This window comes from Pristis pectinata, chromosome 14 (genome assembly GCF_009764475.1).
Source record: "Pristis pectinata isolate sPriPec2 chromosome 14, sPriPec2.1.pri, whole genome shotgun sequence".
Taxonomy (NCBI): domain Eukaryota; kingdom Metazoa; phylum Chordata; class Chondrichthyes; order Rhinopristiformes; family Pristidae; genus Pristis; species Pristis pectinata.
This window is the reverse complement of record NC_067418.1, coordinates 34819665-34843773: the sequence shown is the minus strand read 5'-3', so window position 1 is coordinate 34843773 and position 24109 is coordinate 34819665. Positions and strand designations below refer to the sequence as shown.

Here is a 24109-nt window from a genome sequence, read left to right as displayed (position 1 = left end):
ATGATGAAGAAAAAATACTCCATGAATTATGCATTGGAAAATTGCTGGCAGATTTAAGTGCTCTGTTATCAACAAGAAAATGACATCTTGCTCCTAAACATTCCTTGGTTTTCTTGAAATTGTTATACTTACATATTAATTGCCCATTAAACACATCATAGAAAATAAATAAATTAATAGTATAGGTTCCTTTTAATGATGTGAACCTTGTTAATGATTGCCAATCAAATTGTTGCCCATGAAGTGAACAATCAAAAGTGTGCAATCTCATTCCTTCAGAGTTTTCAGCTTCTTGAAGATTTTACATATGCCCATATTTAAAAAGAAAGATAATTGTCCTTTGTTACATTTTGTTGTTTTCAATCATTTTTTTGCTCTATTTAACGTTGCGTCACCAGGCTAATTCAGCTGCTTTTTAAGTACAATATTTTTTCAATCCCCTTTCTCACTGATCAGCAAAGTTCCATATTCCTCTTGCCTCATCATTACCAATCACATCTGTCAACTTAGTGAAGGAAAACTTTTTTAAAACCTAATTTCCAGAGAGTCAGCAGCATGGAAACAGGCCCTCCATCCCACTAAGTCCATGCCAACCATCAGGTATCCATCTATCTTCTTGTTTTTTTCTCCCCACATTCCCATTAACTCCTCTCACATTCTAACATTCACCTCCACACTTGGGGTAATTTACAGTGACCAATTAACCTACCAACCTGTATACCTTTGGGATGAGGGGCCAGAGCACCTGAATGAAACCCATGCAGCCACAAGGAGTATGTGCAAACTCCAGGATTGAACCCGGGTTGCTGGAGCTGTGATTAATGGCGCCGGTAAGCTCCCAGTTTGTAAATTCTTAATATTTTAAATATGCTTACAATGTGTAGATTGCTAATGTGTAGACTCTTGAACATGGGAGAAAATAGTTTCAGACCCTTCTGTTCAATCCTGATTTTTTGCAAACCTTTAAATGGTTGTTGTTCAAAATATATCAAATTTTGCTAATATAAATGTTGCTGAGTTTCTTGAGTGCTGTTGGAGCTTACACATCCAGGCCAGTGATTTGTGCCTTGTAGACAGCAGAAAGGTTTTGTGGTAGCAAGAGGCAAATCATTTGCAAAAATGTACCAAGCCTCTGACCTGCTCCTGTAGCCACAGCATTTGTGTGACTGGTCCAAATGAATTTCTTGCACTGATAATAGAGTCATACAGAAAAACAGCATGGAAACAGACCCTTCAGCCCAACTCATCCATGCTGACCAAGTTGCCTACCTGAGGAAGTCCCATGTACCTCCAAGATGATGATGTTGGGAAGTTGGCTGTGGTAAAACAACTGAGTATCAAGGTTAGATCGAGATGGTCACTGCTGTCACATTTGTGGTGTAACTCTTACTTGCCACATATCCATCCATGCCTGAACGATTCCATGGCCTTGTTGCCTGTAAGGACAGGCACTTCATTTTTGAGAATTTGCAAATGCAAAACATCAGCAAGTGCCACTTATTGATGAAGCAATTGACGAGGCTAGGGCTAGAACTTGGCTCAGAGGAACTCCTGCAGTCATGTCCTGGGGCTGGGATGTTTGACGGGCAACAACAGCAACATTCGTTTATGCAATGTATGACAATAAATGGCCACAGGCATGAGTTTAACCAGGGTTCCTCCATTATAGAAAAATCAAGCCATTTACATAATTCTCCTTCATCAAGAAACTTGGTCTAGTGCCATCCTGCATCTTCTCCCACCTCCAATCCCTCCTTTTCTTATCTTACACAATTTCTGCCCACCCTCCTCTAAAGTCTGTCATTTCTCGTCGTCACTCTTGCCTTACTGAAGCAGCACCTTCACGAATCTTTTTAGAAAAATCCATTTTTTACCCTTATTTCTTACCCTCCTCCACCTATCACCATCTTTTCACCCTCCAGTAAGAGTTTTCCCATCACTTCTCCCATCCTCCGCCTTCAAATTTCTCCACTGCGCTTCAGTTGAATATTGCATTTCTACACACTCCCCGGCAGCCCCACCAACTTTCATCAATTAATCCAAAAGACATCCAATACTTGCTGCAAAATGTTGTGCTGGGTAATTACCTATCATTACTGCAATCTTACAAAATTTGCTGCTCGTTTTCAGACTGTTTTAGTCTGCTTCCGTTGACAGAATAAGATGCATCTTTTGTGATGATCAAATGTGTAAGATATTTTGAATCATGCATATTTTTCTTTTGTTTCTTTGATAATGTGACAAAATCCTTCCTTTATTCACCTACAATTTGAACTCGAGCTAAATTTGTTAAATCTGTTATTACTGCAAATTGTCCAATGTCCTAGTTTATTAATGAGGTGGGTTATTGCAGTCAGTTGATAAAGGTACTACACCCTTCCTTGGAAATAAAAACAAAATATTATTACTTTTCATTGCAGACCAATGTCATTAATTCCATTGTGCTGTAAAAAGAAATCACCTGCAGACATTTCCTAGGTTTCTAATGAAAGTCAAAGTAAGTGTGCCTTACGTAAAACAGTTGTTCAATAATGCCGAGCAAGCAAATCAAATAATAAATGGACTGTTACTGCTCAGTAAAAAAATAAATTACTTTCTTTATTTGTCTGCCTTGTTTCTAATTGAAGAAATCTATTTTATGTTCAGACACATCCATTCCTCTCGGGCAAAGATTGTTGAGTCAGCAAACAATGTTTTACTAACAGTTTTTTTAAAAAAACTAAATTCAAACACAAAAATTGAAAATGTTCACCTTGAGACGGCTACATTTTCATGCAAAATCAAGTCAGTGTTCTCTTTTTAAGACTTCTGAGTTACGACAGTACCCCACAGAATTCCAATATTTGGTATGTAGTTCAGTTCAGAGTTAAATTGTCACAATCCTTACAAGTTAATAGAGAGATACTGAAAGGTTGCAGCTCAGCAGAACTAGAGGAAAATTCACAACGAAACAAATATTCCACAAAAGAGAAGCATCATTCTTATCTCCAGTGTGTTGGTCAATGTGAAATGATGTTCCTGTCATCTCCACCCAACTCCTTGTCCATGTATTAAAAGGACCTAATTCATACATGTTTAGTCTCCAGGAAAAGCATCAGATTTATTATCATTGACATATATCGTGAAAATTGTTGTTTTGTGGCAGCAATACAGTGCAAGACATAAAGGCATAAAAATTACTGCAAGTTACAAAAATAAATAAGTAGTGCAAAGGAGGAATAACAAGGTAGTGTTCATGGACCTTTCAGAAATCTGATGGCAGAGGGGAAGAAGCTGTTCCTGAAACATTGAGTGTGGGTCTTCAGGCTCCTGTACCTCCTTCTCATTGGTAGTAATGTAAAGAGGGTATGTCCCAGGTGGTGAGGGTCCTTAATGATGGATGCTGCCTTCTTGAGGCACTGCCTCTTGAAGAAGATGTCTTTGATGGTGTGTCCGTGATGGAGCTGGCTTAGTCTCAACCTCCTGCAGCCTCTTTTGATCCTCCATACCAGGGGGGTGATGCAACCAATCAGAATGCTCTCCAATGTACATCTGTAGAAATTTTCAAGTCTTTGGTGACACACCAAATCTCCTCAAGCTACTAATGAAGTAGAGCCGCTGGAGTGCCTTCTTTGTGTGGGGCCCAAGATAGATCCTCTGAGATGTTGACACCTCGGAACTTGAAGCTGCTCACCCTTTCCACCGCTGACCCCTCAATGAGGACAGGTGTGTGTTCTCCCGACTTCCCCTTCATCCACAATCAATTCCTTGGTCTTGCTGATGTTGAGTGCAAGGTTGCTGTTGCGACACCACTCAACCAGCCGATCTATCTCGCTCCTGTACGCCTCCTCATCGCCATCTGAGGTTCTGCCAACAACAGTGGTGTCATCAGCGAATTTACAGATGGACGTCCTGGTACCAAAGTATTTACTGTAGAACTCTACTCTCTAATTCACATAGTTGTGATTTTACCACTCACTCCAAATGTTTGTAAACTAAATCTAAGCCGACTCTCTGTTTAAGCAATAAGGGAATGAAGTACTAATGGAATTGAATACTGTTGCAGATGCCACCTTTCAGATTAATTGTTAAACTGGGCTCCTCTTTGCCTTTTCACGTGACATATGAGATTCACTATTGCTATAAGAGGAGGTGCAAGGCATTCTTCTAATGCCTTGACCAACATTTACTCCTTAACCAATACCACATAAATGACCTGCATTATTAAACTGCTCTACACGAGATCATTCTGTGAGTAAATTAGCTGTCATCTTGCTCTCTAATACAACAGTGACCACAGTTTGAAAGTACTTGATTGATTACAAAATGAAGAATTGAACATTTTGATATCGTGGGACGTGCAATATCAACTCTCTTATTGCACATGCTCTCCAGATGAAAATGAAAAATAGTTCCACAACCAAGACGTGAACTTGTTTATACAGTGCAGAAACAGAATCCTGATGCCTATTCTGTAAATATACATAAAAAACTGTTTGTGACATGGGGACAGAAAATAAGTTGAAACACAGAATGCAAGTAAATTGTCAATGGGCTCATGCATTTAACCTTCAGAAGATAAAATGTACCAAAGTCACCAAAATCACTGGAAAACAACCCACCACCAGCCTCATCATCCCCTCCCCAGCACTTTCTGCAGGAACCACTCCCTCCACGATTTCCTTGTTCACTCATCCCTCCCCTACCCCCAGGCGCCTTCCCCTCCAACCGCAGGAGGTATAACACCTGTCTCTGCACTTCCTCCCTCAGCACCATCCAGGGACCTAAACAGCCCTTCCAGATGAGGCAGGGATTCACATGCACCACCTCCAAGCTTATTTATTGAGCTTGGTGTTCTCAATGTGGCCTTCTCTACTTTGGTGAGACCAAACACAGACGAGGCGAATGTTTTGCTGAGCACGTGTGCTCCATCTGCCACGGCCATCTAGAGCTCCCTGTTGAAAGCCATTTTAATTCCCCTCCCCATTCCCACACTGACCTGTCTGTCCTCAGCTCCTCCACTGCCAGGGTGAGACTAAAGGCAAATTAGAGGAACAGCACCTCATATTCCGCCTGGGTAGTCTACAACCTGATGGCATGACCATTATATGCTCCAAATTCAGGTAAACTGCTCCCCTTCTGTTCCTTTTCTCTCTCCACTTGATCCACCCAGTTCTTCCTACACACACCCAACTACTACCACCACCCCCAGCACCTGATCATCCCGTTTCTTTCCCCTCCTCCACCCACTCCATCTGCGAGACACCCACAGACTTCTCCCACTGTTCCCATCTGCACACCCCACCTCCCTTATTTAGTTCTATGCTGCACCTTCCTTTCCTATTGGATTCCATCATCTGCAGCTCTTTGTTGCCTCCACCTATCACCTCCCAGCCTCAGGCACTATTTCCACGCTTCCCTCTGCCATCTGCCCATCACCCCTCCTCACCCGGATTCACCTATTGCTTGCCAGCTCTTGCTCCACCCCTCCCCTTCACCTCTTTATACTGGCTCTCTCCCATCTACTCTTTCAGTCTAGATCAAGGCCTTGACCCAAAATAGTGACTTGTCCATTTCTCTCCACAGATGCTGCCTGACATGTCGAGTTCCTCCAGCATTTTATTTTTTGCTCCAGATTCTAGCATCTGCAGTCTCCTATGCCTCCATTAAACAAATAAAACTGCAGATGCTGGCATCTGAAACAGAAACTCAGTCAGTCAAGCAGCACCTGTGAAAAGAGAATTGGGGAGGAGAGTGGAGGGTTTAGTTTTCAAAGCAGAGTTGGGGGAGGAGTAAGGTGCAAGACAAAAGCCTATATACTGATAGATTAAGAAAGATTAAGTGATAAGGAGCATGTAGAGTGACTGGTTGCATCATGGTCCGGTACGGCAATTCAAATGCACAGGAATGTAAGAAGCTGCAGAGAGTAGTGGACTCAGCCTAATACATCACAGGCACATCCCTCCCCACCATCAGCAACATCTATCATCAAAGATCCCCACCATCCAGGCCATGCCATCTTCTTGCAGCTACCATTTGGCAGCCTGAAGTTCCACACCACCAGGTTCAAGAACAGCTACTTCACTTCAACCATTCGGCTCTTGAACCAATTGGCACAACCCTAATCACTACCTCAGTATAGCAACACTATGACCCTTTGCACTGTAATGGACTTTGCTTTTGGTTCTAATTGTGTTCTTTCTTGTAAAAATTGTGTATAATGTATGCTTTCCTTGTGAATGTTGTGTATATGATGCTATGTGCCTGTGATGCTGCTGCAAGTAAGTTTCTCATTGCACCTGCGCATACGTGTACTTGTGCATATGACAATAAACTCGAGCAGTTTACCTGAGAGTGTTTTTGTCATAGAAGATTTCAAAGTGCCTTGATGGAAGTTAAGCAGATCACAATCAGTGAGGATAGGCAGCAGCACCTACGCCATGATTATTCTCAACACTAATGCCCCACAAGGCTGTGTCCTCAGGCCCCTACTCTACTCCCTATATACTCATGACTGCATGGCAAGATTCTGCTCTAACTCCATTTACAAGTTTGCAGATGATACCACGTTGGTGGGCTGTATCTCAAATAGCGATGAGTCAGAGTACAGGAAAGAGATAGAAAGCTTAGTGATGTGGTGCCAAGACAACAACCTTTCCCTCAATGTCAGCAAAATAAAAGAGCTGGTCATTGACTTCAGGAAGGTGGGTGGTGCACATGCTCCTGTCTACATCAGCGGTGCTGAGGTTGAGAGGGTTGAGAGCTTCCAAGTTCCAAGGAGTGAACATCACCTGACCTTGTCTAACCACGTAGATGCCACGGGCAAGAAAGCTCACCAGCGCTTCTACTTCCTCAGGACTCTCACCAATTTTGATCGGTGCACCATAGAAAGCATCCTATCTGGATGCATCATGGCTTGGTATGGTAACTGCTCTGCCCGTGACTGCAAGAAGCTGCAGCGAGTTGTGGACACAGCTCAGCACATCACGGAAACCAGCCTCCCCTCCATGGACTCTGTGTATACTTCTCGCTGCCTCAGTAAAGCAGCCAGCATAGTCAAAGACCCACCCACCCTGGACATTCTCTCTTCTTCCCTCTCCCATTGGGCAGAAGTCACAAAAGCTTGAAAGTACGTACCGCCAAGATCAAGAACAGCTTCTATTCCGCTGTTACAAGACTATTGAATGGTTCCCTCTTCACTCTTGACCTCACAATCTACCTTGTTATGACCTTGCATCTTATTGTCTACCTGCACTGCACTTTCTTTGTAGCCATTTCACTTTATTCTGCATTGTTATCGTTTTACCTTCTACTACCTCAATGCACTGTGCAATTATTTGAGATGTATGAACGTTATGCAAGACAATTTTTTAACTGTACCTTACAGTATTATGTGACAATAATAAACAAATTCCAATTCTTCCAGGTTTCATTGGGCCCCCAATGGAGGAAGCTGCAGACAGACAGGTCAGAATGGGAATGAGACTTTAAGTGACTTGCAAAAGGAAGCCAGGATCACCCCGGCATCTGAGCACAGATCCTTGGCAAAATAATAATTCACTCTGCTCTTGGTTTCCCCAATGTAGAAGAGACCATATTGTGAACATCAAATGCAGTATGGATGAAGGTCAAGTGAATTGCTGCTTCACCTGGAATGAACCATTACTCAGACGTTCATAAGATAGATTATCTCATCATTTCCACACTGCCACTGACTGTTGAATTTCCTCATAACCCTACCCGATTGGCTATGGTATGCTCTGGAATATCCTAAAGGTATGAGAAAGATGCAATATAAATGCAACTTTTTAAAACAAGGCAAACCAAGACTCATTCATATTCATTTGGTCTTCAGAGCTTAACAATGATTTATCTTTAGATCATTACATAGAGACACTTGATGCTGTGGCATGGAATTTGGGTCAAAACAATCAGAATATACTTTTATCTTTCCTACAGGATTAAAATTCCATAGCATGTTTGATTTGTTGTCATCTGAGGGAATTCCATTTCCAAAACTAGGACTATCTTGATCTAAAGCACTCTATCAAGTAAATTTCCATCAGTCAATGTCACTATCCTTATTGGGTGTTAGGAAACACGTGCATTGGACCTGATTCTGTTTTAGGTGAAATTTATCAGAAATTAAAATCTTTCAACTTTCTCACATATAAAGCATTATAAAAATAATAGTGAATGAAAATATCCTGCAACTACTCCTGGAATTCTGCTCCGCGATTGTGCACTTTAGAAAGCTGCAAAGGATAGTCAACAAATACATATAGCAGAACAGGTGTTCTGCAGTAGACTTTGGATTTTGAATTTTCACTTTTAGGTGATGGATTTGAATACAGCCTATAGTCAATGTCTGGACTTCTCACATCCCTGACTATTTAGCTCCCACATGAAATAAATTGCTTAGTTATTGAGTAGAGCCAAACACTGCTGAATTATGAAAAATCACACAATGCATGGTTTCAATGAGTGGAAGTTTTAATTTCACTGCAATAAAGTTGCTTATCTATTTTTTGATTGTAGTAACACACAAGGAGCTTTATATTACATCAGGTCAATGTTGTATTTTATGCTGGAGTGTTTGATACTATTATTTGGTACTCAATATATAAAATATTCTACTTCCCAGGACTGTTAATTCCTCACTTTGATTACTACACACTTCAGCAAATAGAGGCAAAAATAAATGACAAGTCAATGAGCCAGCAATATCCAAGAAGATCCACAAAGTCAAAACACATACACTATTGCTTTGCATTGAACTCTATTCCACTGACAAATGTCTCATCCACAAGTAGGAGACAGTAATATCAAGCAACAAACTGTATGCCAATGTTGCAGAACCTAGCTCTATTTTTCTTTCAGGGTTGAATCTATTGTGATTGTGCTATTAGAACAGTGATGAATATTGCAGGTTTTTAAGCCTCTTCTCTGAAACATAACTTTTGTTTTTTCCTTACAACGTCACAAGTACATAGGAAATAGGAGCAGGAGTAGGCTATCTGGCCCATCAAGCCTGGTCTGCCATTCAACAAGATCATAGCTGATCTGGTCGTGGACTCAGCTCCACCCACCTGCCTTTTCCCCATAACCCTTAATTCCCCTACTATGCAAAGATCTATCTAACTGTGTCTTAATATATTTAATGAGGTAGCCTCTACTGCTTCCCTGGTCAGAGAATTCCACAGAATTGTTACTCTCTGGGAAAAGCATTTCTCCTAAATCTATTTCCCCAAATCCTGAGGCTATGTCCCCTATCATCAGAGCTTAACTATATTTCCCATTCCTCCCAGTTATTTCCCTGTAACCTATTCTCTTTAACATGTCCAACAATTGTCCCTGATTTTTCCATCAAGTATGTAAATACATTCATCAATTCCATTGTCAGATTACATGGTGCCTCTCAGGAGCATGCCTTCGGTGTGAATGGACGCATGACTATCTCTAAAGATGTGCAACAGGCAGAAACAAGATTTCTCACGAGTTAATGGTTAAAAAAAAACTCAGCATATTTCCTCATTGGCCCTGCACCCAAGTTGGTCTACAGCATACACACAACTGACATGGCCCTATGTTGGCATCAGTGTAACATCAGGAACAGATTCTTTGCCTGTGAATGCAATGAGAGTTGGTGCTTACAACGTTGGCCGAAAGAAACTGATAAATTGCCTTCAAGTTGGGAAATAACAATGATCAGACAAATTATCTTTATAAATAACCAAGACACATTGAGTAGGTTTCAGTTAGATAATTCCCAATTTCAGCAGGAAGATACGTGGAAGGCTGGGTACCTGTAGATTTAGAAGTGTGCTGTCAGACAAAATTCATTTTATTTTTGCAACCTGTAGTGCTTTTTTGCTTTAACTCTTGAGGAAGTAACAAATAGGATAGACAAAGCACAGCCAGTGGATGTTGTTTACTTGGATTTTCAGAAGGCCTTTGACAAGGTTCCACACGAGGCTGCTAAACAAGATAGAAGCCCATGGTATTACAGGAAAGGTACAGCATGGATAGAAGATTGGCTGACTGGCAGAAGGCAGAGAGTGGGAATAAAGGGGGCCTTTTCTGCTTGGCTGCTGGCGACTAGTGGTGTTCCGCAGGGGTTGGTGTTGGGTCTGCTCGTTTTCATGTTATATGTTAATGACCTGGATGATGGAATTGATAGCTTTGTGGCCAAGTTTGCGGATGATACAAAGATAGGTGGAGGGGCAGGTAGTGTTGAGGAAGCAGGGAGTCTGTAGAAGGACTTAGACAGGTTGGGAGAATGGGCAAAGAAGTGGTAGATGGAATACAGCATAGCGAATTGTATGGTCATGCACTTTGGTGGAAGGAATAAAAGGCATAGACTATTTTCTAAATGGGGAGCGAATTCAGAAAATTGGAGGTGCAAAGGGATTTGGGAGTCCTGGTGCAGGATTCTCTAAAGGTTACCTTGCAGGTTGAGTCAGTAGTAAGGAAGGCAAATGCAATGTTAGCATTCATTTCGAGAGGACTAGAATATAAAAGCAAGGATGTAATGCTGAGGCTTTATAAAGCATTGGTCAGACCACATTTGGACTATTATGAACAGTTTTGGGCCCCATATCTAAGGAAGGATGTGCTGGCGTTGGAGAGGGTCCAGAGGAGGTTTACGAGAATGATCCTAGGGATGAAAGGGTTAACGTATGAGGAGCACTTGATGGTTCTGGGCCTGTACTCACTGGAGTTTACAAGGATGAGGGGGGATATCATTGAAGTCTACCGAATATTAAAAGGCCTGGATAGAGTGGACATGGAGATGATGTTTCCAGTACTGGGAGAGTCTAGGACTAGAGGGCACAGTCTCAGAATAGAAGGATGTTCCTTTAGAACAGATATGAGGAGGAATTTCTTTAGCCAGAGGGAGGTGAATCTGTGGAATTCATTGCCACAGACGGCTGTGGAGGCCAAGTCATTGGGTATATTTAAAGCGGAGATTGATAGGTTTTTGATTAGTAAGGGTGTCAAAGGTTACGGGGAGAAGGCAGGAAAATGGGGTTGAGAAGGAAAAATAAATCAGCCATGACTGGATGGCAGAGCAGACTTGATGGGCCTAATGAGCTAATTCTGCTCCCATGTCTTATGGTCTCAAGTCCATGGTGCACAGTTTCAAAATATCCTGTGTGAAATTACACAGACTTCTGCATTTCTTTGCACTACTTTAAATCTTTGGACAGCAGACACCCATGACACAAAGTACACCCAGAGCTTGGCCCACAGTCTCTTGTTACCCCTAAGCTACATCAATGTTGGCACATGTGCCAACAGTATTGATTTCACTGACAGGTTTTTGTTTAGTGCACGTCTTCCTGATTCTTCCAGTACTACATTCATTCACTGTTCACTTGACTTCTGTCACATTGTATTAAGACTGAGTGAAACTAGTGCAAGACATCAAGTCGAAAAGTTTTACTGGGAAATTAAAGCAGAGTGGTGGTCAGCCTTTATTATCTTGATTTTATTTAATTTCTGTTCTTTTTTTACACCTCATTTGACATTTCTTATTCCTTTCACTAACACATCCCACAATGGTCACCAGTGTAAGAGCATTAACACTGTAGAACTATTAACAACGCTTGCAGTTCAGAAAGGTAATGGGAAAGGTCAAAAGATAGTCATTCAGCATTTAAGTGAAAAATGTCCGAGAACAATTTTCTCCTTTTTCATGCTAAGAGCAAAATTGTAAAACAAAACGTTAAAAGCATTTTATGATTCTGCTATTGATATCCATCAAGGAATCATCTACATGACCTGCCTAGTTGCCACTTCAACACAGAATCTTTCAAAAATACATTTCTAAACTGGAGTACTCTCTGATTCTCTACTTGAGCTGTCAACATATATCCCATGGTAGGGCAAAATGATGCCAATAAGGAATGATACTTCCTGTACATTTTTACAGGTTTTACTGTACACGAATCAAGCAAAGCAAATTTGGTCAAAAGCTTGCCAATAGTAAAAAAATAACCACAGAATCCAAATTTTCTTAACTCAACACTTGCAGCATTTTCCAGCAACAGTACATGAGAAAAGGTGGAAATCATTGCAAAAGGGAATTGAAGATGAGCATTTTGTAATGGAAGGAAATACTAAAAAAAAAGTGTGTCATAAAATGTGGAAGCACACATCACAAAAGAAAGATCTGCCTTTCACAACCTCAGGATGTCACAAAGTGCTTTACATCCAAATAAGTCCCTTTGGAAGTGCAGTCATTGTGGTAATATCGAAATTAGAGCAGCCAATTTGTACAGGGCAGCTCCCACAAACAGCAAGTGATGATCAAGTAATTTGCATTAACGACAGTTATTGAGATAAGTATTGCCAGGTCACCAGGTTAACTCACCTGGTCTATTTCAAATTAATGCTTTGGAATCTTTTACATCCATCACGGCCACAGCTTAATGTAACATCTGAAAAATAACATCTCTGACAATGCAAATACTTCAATGGAGTTCTGAAAATTATTTTAGTGGCTCCTCCTCACAAAAGATTATTTAGAAATACATAACAGGTGAATATGGTAAACAACAAGTAGAATCACAAATTTACAACTTTAGTCAGTATGTCATTTATAGAAAAGGCAATTACATTTCTTTAAATTAATTGTTTAGAATGTAGATCATGCTTTGCTCTTCTGTGGAAAATCACTGTCTAGTTTTCATAGCTGACAAATCCAAGTGTAGTGTATACATGTTGCCAGTATATTGTAGGTATAAATAAGTTTCTGAAAATTAAACAGCCAGACAGTTCTGCATATAAAATAATCATAATTATTTTGCCCTTGCTTTTGCACTCCAGCCTATCTGCACAATCTGCTTGCATTGTCTTTAGGATGTCTCAATCTTTTTATTTATGGAGTTCATATTTAAGATTAATCATATGCATTCTTAATGTCTTATCTTCAAAGTTGTACATTCGTGATCAAGTCTGCTTCATTTAATTTCTAGTTCCATCTAAAAACAAACTTCTGACCAGAGGTTTACTTCCAAATACCAATGAAGTGATGAAACTGAAACCAAGGGTGGGAAATGAGGAGTTATGTTCCATGTAATGAGAAAGGTTGAGCATTTTCATTAATCACCCATACATAAAAGTATTCCAAAATAATTTTTGATGAAAACCACACTGCATGTGTCCTTTTACTACTTGCAGTGTAAGTAGGGAACAGGGAAATAACATTGGGAAAAGGCCAGGTAAAATAAAGGCTGTGCATGTTCCTGTTTAAAATGCTTACTGATGTGACAAAGGGCATAGGGAGATGAGAGAGTTCCCAATGGTATAGAAGGCAGATTTCAGATAGTTATATATTATGCAGCAACACGCAGAATAAACATACCCTTTACATAATTGTTATCAAGGAAAACAGCTTACCACTAAGAAATGCAAATTTAAGGGAAGTGTTATGTGATGTGTTTAATTCAGTACCGTGTGGTTGTGGTTACCACATAAACACAATCATCAAATATTGAAATAGAGGCACTTATATAACAAAGTAATTAACATACAAATGTTTATGCAGTATGTGGAGATCTAAATCCCATTGTGAACGCTCCAGAAACAGACCAACCAGAACATGGATGATTAACCTTTTGGAACTGTGGCTGGATGCACACCAGAAAATTCAGTACATGAATAGATTTTTATTTGGCAGAAGCTTAAACCCAAAATTCCAACATCTCAAATCATAGAATGTCACTGATCATTGAAGGTGCTATAAAATGACATGCTTCCAAATCGGTACAATTTACTGCAGAATTATTGTGTATTTATCCATTACAGAATGATTATTACTAAAAATACTATTTGGTGAGAAGGCATCTCATTAAATTAATACAGCTCAGTCTCACACTTTCACTCTATGTGTGAATTTTGATTACTTTACATAGCCTCACTTAGGAAACATTACAAATTGCTCCCTAAAATTTAACTCAGCCATTGGACTGAGCAGCAAATTGCATTTACCTCCAGTTCCCTTCCCTCCTTAAACTTTTTGACCAGGACTTTGGCTGTATGCCCTTATATTTCTTCACATAACCCAGTGACAAATCTTGGGAAGTTTGATATTTATAAAGCATATTTATCATTTTTTGTTATTATTATGGAACTTACTACAAGATGCTGCTTGACCCAAAGAATAATATGTTACTTTTCTCCAGAATGGCAAAGATTGTATGTTTAAGTCCTATAGATATTCATTACCTGGATCTAAACCTCAATCCCAGAGTGTCTTTCATGGCCACAGGGCATAATTTATGCAGTCTGTCATTCTATTTAAGACATTCCAAAGACGTACGGGTAGGTTAATTTGGGTTTAAAATGGGTGGCGCGGACTCTTTGGGCCAGAAGGGCCTGTTACCACGCTGTAAATAAAATTTAAAAATTTAATTTAAATTTAAAGTGCTAAAGTGACAGTACAGTGATAATAGCATCATTTAGAGATTGGGACTAAAAATTAGCCCAGGCATTTAATGTACACTGGCCCAAATTCAAGTATGGGCTCAAAGCCAAATATGTTTCTGTACTTAGGTTTCTCGTGAGTGCAATATGTGTTTAATTAAACATATATAGTAAATAGTTAAATTAATAAAATCTTTATTTTAGTTATATTTAAAAAATATGCCTGTCTGAAAAAATTATAAATGATGACTTATTATAAAGTTTTAAACTGAATGAATGTGAACAGGGACAACCTGCACACATTATTAATCTTGTTTCTTTCTTGAATTTGTTTCCCTCCTGTTCTGCCTTGCTTTCCCCAATAACATTATTTACTGCTTGCTGACCATTTTGTGTTTTGGAGCCTTTTTCTTCAGTGAATGTGTTCTCGGTAGACCCAGGTATAGGCTCACTTTCACTTTGAAGAGAACAGAACAAATTAGTTATTTTCACACATTAACAACATTGTTCACCCAAGTCTTTTGTCCGTTTCCCTGACTTTCCAACTCCATTTCACATTTTGGTTGCGTTCAATGCTAACCAGTTTAGGTTTATCCAGATTTTCCCATCATCAGACAAGTAACTAGGCTATTCAATACTGATGAAGTCTCATTGAAAGGCAAGGCTAGGCATGATTTAACTTGGTGGCAAAATCACAAATAACACATAGAAATCAGAACAAATATAAAAAAATATAGAATGGATACAGTGTTACTTTGAAATTTACTGTTTCATTTTTTATTTATAAAGATTGATCCCCTATACCTCGAGTGCATCAGCTCATCTTGCATTTGTCAGAATTGTAAAGTGTTCAGTCTGGTCTGCATGCATCAACTATCAACCTGCTCCCATTCCAGCATTTCCAAAGTTTTCATTTGGATTAGTGCTAACTTCCATTGTGGAGGGTAAGTAATGGTTTGTTTTACTAATTTACATGTGGAATAGTGGCAGTTAAGATTTGAATACATAATTCTTGGAGCACCACAGGCATTTAAAAGGCCACTTGTACGTGCCCTACAGTTAGCTAATCAATGAGAACTCTTTGTGATGCCATTTCAAATCATCACAGAATCACACTAACAGCAGATAAGGGACAGAAGTAGTTTTGTGTCTGACAGCCTGTCAAACATGCCAGAAGCTTCCAGAGAACTGGTCTTAGTCGGATGTGTAATGTTTGTTCTTCATCATGAGACATACTTGGCGTGGGTTTAACATCTGAACATTTATTAAAACAAAACAACAGGCTGCAACAGACTTGCAGGCTGCTTTTCTCCCCCCCTCCCGTTCTTTCCAGCCACTTCCTGTTTCTCCCATGTGACCCCTTGCATTGCCTGCTGGGAACTGTAGTTCTTTATTATAACTACATAATAATGTATCTTCCCCCTTTAAAGAAAAACAAACACAATACTTTGTCCTTATAAACCTGCAAAGAACCCTTGTCTACTCAACAGCTTTCAATCAGTTTCTGAGGTGGTTTTATGGTCCTTTTTGGTTTGGTACTTGTTTCCGCAGGTGTGTTGCTTTCATTTGCTGCATTGGTGTTTTCCTGGGAACATGGGAACATGTTCATTTTCTCCATATGCTGGCCCCTTTGGTGTACTGACAGGAGACGGGTCACAGCCATGGGTTAGAGCTTGTGGTCATAGATCCACGCGGTTCCTCCTCAGAGGTGTCCCTCATTCTGTCTGGATCTGGTATGAATGTGGATTTACTTCCTCTTGCACAACTCCTTGCATGGATCATGTGCCAGAATCATGATCTCAGATTCGCACTTGATCCCCAGGCTTCAAGACTGGTAGGCTTTTCGCTGTCTTGTCGTGATTCTGTTTCTGTTTTTCTTTCCCTTCCTCTTTAGCCTGTTTGACCTTGTGTGCTCCTTCAGGTGTCAACAGGTTTTCATGTATTGGAAGGTTAGTGCGTATGCGTCAACCCATCAGCATTTGGGCTGGTGAAAGGCCGTTCTGCAGTGGCGCACTTCTGTAAATCATTAGACTTCCATGGAAATCCTCTCATCCATCTTGCGCTTTCTTCATGAGGCCCTTCACCACCTTAACTGAACTCCCTGCTAAGCCATTAGATTTTGGGTGATGTGGGCTTGAGGTTATATGTCGAAAGCCCCAAACATTGGCAAAGGATTCAAATTCACTGCTCGAAAATTGTGGACCATTGTCTGATACTACTTCACATGGAAATCCATACCTCACAAACACAGCTTTCAGAAACGTGACAACTGCTTTGCTGGACGTTGATTGCAGTGTCGCAACCTCTGGGTAATTGGAAAAGTAGTCTGTTACAACAACATGGCTCTTCCCATTACAGTCAAATAAGTCCACTTCAACTTTGAAATATGGCCTGTCTGGTACAGGGTGTGGTGTAAGTGGTTCTGCTTGCTGCTTTGGTCTGTAGGTAAGGCATATTTCACATGAAGCAGTAGTCTGGCTGATCTCTTGGTTCATTCTTGGCCAGTACATCATGTGCTCTACATTTATATTTTTCCTCGCCAAGATGCCCTTCGTATATCTTCTGGAGCATCTCCTTGCGTAGTGACACTGGAATCATAAACCTATTCCCTTTGAAAACCATATCTTTCATTGCTGACGGTTCAGCTTTGCATGCCCAATAATCCCGAATACACATTGGACAGTCATCCTTTGCTGCTGGCCATCCTTTCTGTATTGTATCATCGAGTACTTTCATTGTTTCATCTACCTCTGCTGCTTTCCTAATCTGCTCTGTTCTATCCGGAGATACTGGAAGAGAGGTGACAATCATGTCAACATAGGCTTGTATATCTGCATTAAGCTGTTGGTCACTTTTTTCTGTCTTGTCGACTGCTCGAGGCAGCGCATCAGCAGCAAACATATATTTTCCCGGTGTGTAGATCATCTTCACATCATATTTCTGCAGCCTTATCAACATGCGTTGTATCCTCATGGGACAGTCATTCAGTGGTTTGGACATAATTGAGACCAATGGTTTATGGTCTGTCTCCACTTCAATAGCTTGCCCATAGATGTACTGATGGAACCTTTCACATGCATATGTACTGGCGAGAAGCTCTTTCTCTATCCGTGCATAGTTGGCTTCTGCACTTGTTAAAGCCCTTGATGCATAGGCCACAGGTTGCCATTTGCCATCATGCTGCTGCAGTAGTACTGATCCAAGGCTGTGCCGGGACACATCAGCTGATATCCTGATACACCTTTCCGGATCATAAAACTTCAGCACGGGCTCTTCAGTTAGGACCCTTTTCAACATCTGGAAACGCTCTTCCTGCTCGTGAGACCAAATCCATTCATTTTGTCGCTCAAGGAGTGACCTAAGTGGTGCTGACACTGTTGACAGTCGAGGAATGAACTTAGCCGGGTTAGTCACCATCCCTAAGAAACGTCTCACCTCCTCTTTGTTTTGGCGCCTCTCCATGTTTTCAATGGCTGTCATCTTTCTTCGGTCAGGCTTCACTCCCTCTTCAGATATGATATCTCCTATGAAGGTCAGTGTCTTCACATCAAACTCACATTTCTCTTTATTTAATTTCAAATTGACATTCCTTGTCACGTCAAGCACTTGTCTCAGTCAAGTATTATGTTCCTCCTTGGTCTCGACACCAGGTATGCCCTCAAAAATCACGTGGATGGTTTTATGGTAGACTTCTGGTGTGGACAGGATCCCATATGGCAGCCAAAGATAGCGATATCTTCCCTGTGGTGTGTTAAAAGTACACAGTCTCGAACTTGCCTCATCAAGCTTCATCTGCCAAAACCCAGACGGTGTGTCAAGCTTGCTAAACCATTTGGCACCTGAAAACTAGGACATGATCTCCTCCCGTGTTGGCAATTTAAAATGCTCTCTCTTGATGGCTTTATTGAGATCTCTTGGGTCTAGACATATCCGCAATGCTCCATTTTTCTTTTGCACAATGACCAGTGAACTCACCTAATCTGTTGGTTCTTCAATTTTCTGTATGACATTCATTCGTTCCATGCGTGCTAGTTCTTGTTCAAGTTTATCTCTAAGTTGAAACGGAACTTTCCTGCATGCATGGACAACAGGAGCCACTGTCTCATCTATGTGAATTTTGTGTACACCAGGTAAGCATCCGCGCCCCTCAAAGACATATACATACTCTTCCGTGAGTGTTGTGTGGTCATCTTTGGTATGTGAAGCTACTATGAAAACTCTTTTCACTAGGTTGAGCTTTTCACATGCACTCAGACCTAATATTGGCTGTACTCTCTTTTCTACAATCAGTAGCTGTGATCTTAAGTGCTACCCTTTGTGCTTAAAGGTCACCATACAGCTCCCTTTTACTGGCACTTTCTCTCCAGTGTACCCTGTCACTTTTAACTTCAAAGGGTAAATCTTACTTTTTACTGTGAGAGTCTTATAATTATCCATGGATAACAGATTCACCTGAGCTCCAGTGTCAAGCTTGAATGGAATTACTGTCTCATTCACAGTTACTGGAACAATCCATTCTGTTTTACCAGCAGCCACAGTCTGTACCGAATCCACGAAGAATTCCTCCATTTCCTCATCAACTGTGTGCACCTTTCTCTTGTTAGCCCCAGCTTTGCAGCACCTTACAAAATGATTCTTCTTCCCACAGCTATTACAGGACTTTGCATAAGCAGGGCAAATCTTCGGAATGTGTTTACCTCCACATCTGCTGCATTTGCTGTTTGAGCCTTCCTCTTTGATTTGCTGTTGCTTTTGGAAACGCCTTGGGAGCTGCTTCTCAGTTTTCACAGCATGTACTGTTGTGTCTGCTCTGTACAGCTCCTTAGCTTGTGCTCGTGTGGTTTCTACTGACCTACACATATTCACCACCTTTTCCAGGGTCAAATCTTTTTCACGCAACAGTCTTTCTCTGAGTCCATTATCTGGAATTCCACAAACTATTCTGTCTTTAACTAGTGAGTTTCTCAAATCTCCAAATTCACAAGGCTTACTCAGTGGGTGAAGCTAACACCTTGTTTCTGGTTACAGGAAAAGAATTTCTCTCTCTCAAATGTGATGTTTTTACTTGGGATAAAATACTCAAATTTTTCCATCAAGGTGCCCAACTCAAAAGCTGTCTCATCAATTTGAAAGCTGTTATAGATGTCCAAAGCATCTTCACCAATCACGTGCAGAAAAATAGACGCTTTCGATTTTTCATCGTTCCTTCCCGCTCCACTAGCATCTAAATATATGTTGAATTGCTGTTTGAAGCGCTTCCAGTTATCGGCTAGATTGCCAGTAAACTGCATAGGCTTGGGAGGACTTAGCTTATCCATAACAAGAACTCTCGGCCTCTCACCTGAATCTCTCTCAGCAAATCCGGTGACTGCTGAACTTCAGGAACAATGAGCTCCTTCGTCACGCCAGCCGGCTTTTTCTCCGTCTTTTTACAGCTTTTCTTTCGTACTCACTGAGTCTCTTTCTCAGTTGCACACAGTATTCATTTACTTTCCTTGTTCAGACCTCACACCAACTTCTGACACCATGTTATGTTTGTTCTTCATCACGAGACAAACTTGGCGTGGGTTTAACATCTGAACATTTATTAAAACAACAAAACAACAACAGGCTGCAACAGGCTTGCAACAGACAGGCTGGCTGCTTTTTTTCTACACTCTTCCCAGCCACTTCCTGTTTCCCCCATGTGACCCCTTGTATTGCCTGCTGGGAACTGTAGTTCTTTATTATAAGTACATAATAACACATAATAACACAAGATGCACCATGCCTAAATTAAACACTGCACTTAAGAAGTTGTCCTAATTTGCCTGAAGCCAAGCGACAGGGAGAGCACTCTCGCTTCAGATTGAAATCATGACTTCAGGATCCACTTCTGGCCTGAAGCAAATATTCAAGGCTCATAGTGTATTGCAACACCCAAAAGCAATTGCAGTGGAACCACCGCCTTTCCTATGAAAGGCCAACATTTCACACCCGGTGGAAACAAATGAACCCACAGTAATATTAAAGTGTGAGACCAGAGTTCTTCTTTCTATTCACATCAATATTTATCCCACAGATTCGTCATTTATCCCATCACTTTGATACATTATGACAGTGACCACATTAGTCATAGGAGTCACAGAGATACAGCATTGAAACAGGGTCTTTAGGCCATCAAATCCACATGATCATCAACTACCCATAATGTACTAATTGTAGCATACTATGCACTGTCTTTGAGCATTGGTAGCATCTGAGCACCGAGCAATTTACCGTGGCCAAATTATCTACCAATCCATACTTATACGTCCTTTGGGATGTGGGAGGGGCAAGAAAATGCAAAATCCACACAGACAACACCCGAGGTCAGGATTGAACCTGGGTTTCTGACAGAGGCAGAACCTCTACAAGCTGTGACATGCACTACTCAAATACTTTCAATGAGATGATCATAAAATAACAAACTTTTGACAGTTGATTGTTGAAAATTACTATTTAATATCCATAAATTTGTATCAGCAGGAAATCAAGACATTATATTCTAGTTATGTATAAATTGAAAAGTGGATAATTATTATTCACATCAAATCAATAATCACAACATTTAAAATGAAACCAACTGGGAAATGATAGGTTACACCCCCTTAAGGTATTCAGGAGTAAAAGTGAAGCAATTTAATAAACAACCTTAACAAAGATGTGTAAAATGCTGAAGTAATTTAAAAATGGAATTTAGTTTCTGAACTGTGACCTTAAATTTTGATTCTACTCAGTTACTCAGTATGGGCTTTAATAGATGGTAAAATTCCACTACTGGCTGTCAAAGCTTGTCAGGGACATTCCAAGGGCTCCACACTACACCAACCACACCACCCGATACCCAGTTGCCATTTGGATCTCGTCACTCAACTTGAGGGTGCGTAAGCCAGGAAGCCAGGAATAATTATCCACACACAATCGGGTCCATGTCTGATCCAATTGTGTGTGGGCAATTAGAGACTGGGGCAGTGACTCCAGGTAACAGGCCAGATCCATGGAAATCTGGCCCATTAACTTTCTTTCACAGCATTAAGACCATAGTGGCTTAGGTATTGATTTACATTAAAACAGCATTGTATGTCACCCAAGGACTGCTTTTGGAAGTCCCATAAATGGCAAAATCTTTATTCACCAGGTTCCAGAACAGCATTGTTGGTTTCCCTTCTGTAATACCGTGCTGTGCCAGGTTCATTGCACATCTGTTAATTACTAGTTCTCACAGTTGTGATCCGAGCTACCAGCCTTTAAAGAGACACCCAACAAATGCAATATTTGTCCAGCTACTGGAGAGTATTGCCACTGAATGAATCAGTGCTCTAAAAAAAATGGGAGACTGTTCCCAGGGATCAGAGAGACCTGGGCAGGCTGAAGGATAAGGTCAAAGGAGACATTTGTTTTTGTGCAAAGGGTCAAGAAAGCAAAACTTCATCATCACCTGCCAAAGTCTGTCAAGAGCTTTCCAGGGATGGGGTTCTGCACTGTGCCATCTGAGGCCTAACTACCAGGTCCTCCAGGTTATTAGGGAGGTTACTGAAAGGAATAGTGTTACTTGAGGGCAGACTATGAAAGCCTATAACTCGGGGAAGCCTGCACTGAAGGCAAATCTCTGCACCCACTCTGTCTGCTACAGTAAAGTAAATAGTATTCTCTCCATGATGTAATGGAGCAGTTAGCAGTAAACTGCGTGTTGCTGTGGAGATCAGAAGCAGCAACCTAGAATGATCACGAGCCTACGAAGCTGAAAGTTACTGTACCCTTGAAGCCTCAAGCAACATAATCCAGGCACACGTGTGAAGCTCTATTTGAAATTGCCATAGGTAACAGATCTCAGTGAAGGCAAATGTGCAGTTTAAGTGTTGGCCCTTTAAAAAACAAAGCTTCATACAAGTCCGAATGAAAAATCATGCATAGAACTTTGCTGTGATGTCATTTTCCTCCCCTTATTTAGAATCACCTTATAATGCCAACCATTTAAATGCTCCAAGATTGATAAACATACACTTCCAGCTTTTTTTTCCATTTAAAATATAATTTTCCAGAACAATTTTTTTCCTCCTTATTTAAAATCAACCCTTCACGAAGGTCCAAATTTCACAGCTTGCGAGAAACCATGATTTGTCACTTCATGTAAGTTAGCAGACTATTTGATTTATATGGCTTAGTCATCGGAATAATTCTTTCATTTCATAAGTTCCTCCACTAAAAGCATACAACATTAACAATTTAGAAAGATGTGGCTGAAAACAGGAAACAAAAAACACAAAGAAATTTATGAAATTTTAATTCATCTGCTGTATACTACAGGTTTTGAAACCTTTTTAATAAATATTGCATTAAATTATCAGTCATGGGGAGCAAGAGTGAAATAATTAGCTACCATGGTGATGAAAGTATGCATTTGTAATATCTAATTGCATCATACGGAGATATAGCATGGCCCACCAAGTCCACGCCAACCATCAAGCAGCCATTTTGACACTAACCCTACCCTACCCAATTTTATTCTCCTCATATTCCCATCAACTCCCCACTCTCCCCCAGATTCTACCACTTATTCACATTCTAGTGGCCAATTATCTCACCAACCTACAGACTTTTGGGATGTGGGAGGAAATCAGAGTTGTTCTGGGGAACATGTAAACTCCACACAGACAGCACCTGAGGTCAGGTTTGAACCCGGGTCACTGGAGCTGTCATCCTGTGTGTCAGCTCTGATGAACCTCCTCACTTACTTGATCAAAACCCAGGTATCATGGTTATCTAAGTGAGCAGAACATAGTGTGAACTCACCAACAAATTATTTCAAATCATAAACCTGCTATTTCCAAATCAAAAACAGGCACAAAACTTCAAATTTTAGAAAATTTTAATCTCCTATTCAAACATCTAAGTCGTATCATAATGTTAAAGAAAGATCTTAACATTTCAATGTGCCTAGCAAATAATCTAAATTATATCCAAGTTCAAAATCCAGCTTCTTTCCTAATAAAGTTTCTACAAATAGTTTGATATCTGTCAAACACCAGGAAAAAAGTATTTCAGATGACTTACATTTTACAAACTAGTTAAGAGTATTCTTGTTTTAAGGTACTGGATGATGCAGTGCATTAGCACCTCTTGATTTTTCAAATTGTTAAATTGTACTTCCTACTCCTTGTGAGAATCCTGGATAAAATTAATTTTGACTGCCTTATTCTAACATCTGATCAGTGAACTCAAGATTCAAAACCAGCAATTCTGCTCCAAAGAATAAAGTCAGTATTCCCACAGTCTCAGCAGGAGCAATGATTGGAGAATGTATGGATTATTGGCAGGGCAAGATTCTGTAACCTGATCCCCTTCACACATGGATCTCCTTTGGGAGAATGTGAGCATAGAATTTACTGTTAAAATGGTGGATTCAGAAGCACACTGAGAATGAAGAGGACACATTGCATAATTTAAGGAGCTCTTGCATGTCTAGTTTAAAGGTAATGTATCTTGGCAAAGTTGTTGATATATCAACACCCAATGAGTTAGTGTCATCACTTCAACCATATATTGGAAGAATGGGCAAAATTCATGAATTGCTTTAGATCTATAAATGTATGTTATATTGCATTTGCAATGATTTTCCTACACAAGTCATTTTCATCATAATAGTTATATTCTGAGTAAATGATTTCACTGTTTGATC

At 40.4% G+C, this 24109-nt stretch overlaps 1 protein-coding gene across 6 annotated transcripts in view; it reads right to left on the bottom strand.

Moving 5' to 3' along the window:
* syt7a (synaptotagmin VIIa) overlaps window positions 1-24109 on the bottom strand; it is a 452949-nt gene that overhangs the window by 298497 nt on the left and 130343 nt on the right. Inside the window, exon 1 of one of the 6 annotated variants that reach the window (XM_052029169.1) lies at window positions 1270-1287. The exons of the other annotated variants lie outside the window; for them this stretch is intronic. The gene's annotated coding sequence lies outside the window, so the exon portion shown is untranslated. Of the gene's footprint in view, window positions 1-1269; window positions 1288-24109 lie in introns of those variants that run through there. 6 annotated transcript variants of the gene reach the window in all.